The sequence below is a fragment of the Arachis ipaensis genome, chromosome B10 (assembly GCF_059453495.1).
Source record: "Arachis ipaensis isolate K30076 ecotype BB chromosome B10, ASM5945349v1, whole genome shotgun sequence".
Taxonomy (NCBI): Eukaryota; Viridiplantae; Streptophyta; class Magnoliopsida; order Fabales; family Fabaceae; genus Arachis; species Arachis ipaensis.
In genome coordinates this window covers 25,683,783-25,685,861 of record NC_142435.1, presented here as the reverse complement: position 1 = coordinate 25,685,861, position 2,079 = coordinate 25,683,783, and the positions used below count along the sequence as shown (strand labels likewise).

General features: G+C 44.0%; 1 pseudogene; it reads left to right on the top strand.

Moving 5' to 3' along the window:
- Nucleotides 1–265: 265 nt before the first annotated feature.
- LOC148579459 (uncharacterized) lies at nt 266–970 on the top strand (annotated as a pseudogene).
- The last annotated feature ends 1,109 nt before the right edge of the window (nt 971–2,079 follow it).

Genomic DNA, 2,079 nt, shown 5'->3' with positions numbered 1-2,079 from the left:
TCCATGCCAAGGACGGGAGGGGTGGGGACAGATGGTTCCCGAGCTACTACCAGGTATGGCACCTTAGTTGGCAGAACAGGATCGATGCTGTCCTGACTATCCCCCGGGTGCCTGATCTCGGGCCGTCCGTAGACTTCCTGCGGTGGTGGACAGAGTGGCTCTTAGGTTTCTATCGCCAGATTCCATGATTGCTGATCCTAGGACTGAGGAGATCTCACAAGATGTTACTCAGAGAGGGTCGTCACAGGCTCCTCCGAGGGTACCCATGCAAGACGTGCCAGATAACAGGCGCGTCGAGCGGCGACGATGCGTTGGTACCCGGGCTACAGACCGGGAGTGGCGATAGTTGGATGACATGATTCAAGATGATAGATCTGGTGGCGACGGAGTCGGACATGCCGGTCACCGTGTCCGGCGTGGCCGTCCTCAGCGTCGGGGTGGTTCATCGGGGGGCACATCTGCTGGTCCTAGTGATAGACCTGCTGAGCATGCAACAGCGGATACCCAGGAGGTTCCTCTTACACATGTTTCCAGCTCCCAGGTATACCACGACATCCATGGCCAGATGTATGATGACCTGGCGGGCCCGACCTTCACAATGGATATGGAGCACGAGGTTGGGAGTTCACAGTTCTATTCTGACTTTGCAGATCTTATCCGGGATGACGTCCCTCAAGATTTTCATCAGCAGACCCCACAGGATCAGGTGCCTGAGACCCAGCCCCAGATGGACGTTGCGCAGGGGTACCGCCTATATATGGATGACATGCAGCGGTACCAGCCACAGATGTCTGACCCTCATGGATTCCAGCACCAGCTACATGTAGACCTGAATGAGCCTACTGGCAGTCCGTATGATAGTTGGTTGGGCATGGGAGGGATGCCTGCATCTGCATATGGCGTGGGCATGCCGGTCGATCCTCCAGCACAGCAGCGCCAGAGGCCCACCAGAGTGAGGCGGGCCGCTTGATGTAGTACAGGATCGCATCTCCTGGGCGCATTTGGACATGACTCTGCCGACGAGGATCAGGATAGGCAGGGGCCTTAGCTTACTATTTTATCTTTCCATTCATGATGTCTATGTATGTCGGATTTACCAGGTACTTTTGTATTATATGTGTTTGTACTTAGTTTATTTCCATTGAATTAGGTGTATGTAATGTATGTTTTTTGTTAACCACACACTTTGTTTTATGTTTTATATAAATATTTATAGTAATGCATAAACCGCTACACCCCTCTAGCGGTTTATGCATATTTCACGCACACACGTAAACCGCGACACCTCTGAAGATGTTGAGATGGATGAGTGGTCATACACGATTGGATAAAATAAAGAACGAAGATATAAGGGAGAGAGTTGGAGTAGCACCCATTGTGGAAAACATGGTTGAATCACATCTCAGGTGGTTTGGACAAGTGAGAAGAAGACCGATAGAACATCCAGTCAGGAGGGTGGATGAGATGGAAGATGGATAAGGGGTGAAAGGTAGAGGAAGACCTAAGAAGACCACCATGAGGTGGTCAAACGAGATCTATATGTAAACAGTCTCTCTGTAGACATAATACATGACAGAGCACAATGGCGTCGTCTGATTCATGTAGCCGACCCCACTTAGTGGGACAAGGCTTTGTTGTTGTTGTTGTAATTGCAATGCATCAACCATTAAATCAAGTACATCTTCAACAAGCATTATTTATCATGAAAAAATATGATACTAATATATCATTTTAGACCTTAATTATTCAATTCAAAGAGTTTAAAATCTATTAACTTTTGTGAATTTTTTATTAATTAATAATTTTCTATTGAAAATGCACTAAATCCAGTGGCAAAACTAAAAATTTTATACAAGAAGGCCAAATAAAAATAAATATTAAATAATTATATTTTAAATTATTAAATATATTTTATCTTATATAAAAGCTAGTGCTTAAAAATTTTATTTTAAAGATTTTGATTTTGAGATATTTTCAATGGCAATATTTCATAGAACAAAAATCGTCAACAATTATATCTAGAATAACTTTTAAAATAATCTAATTTTCAATATAATTTTATTTAGTATGTTATTTGAT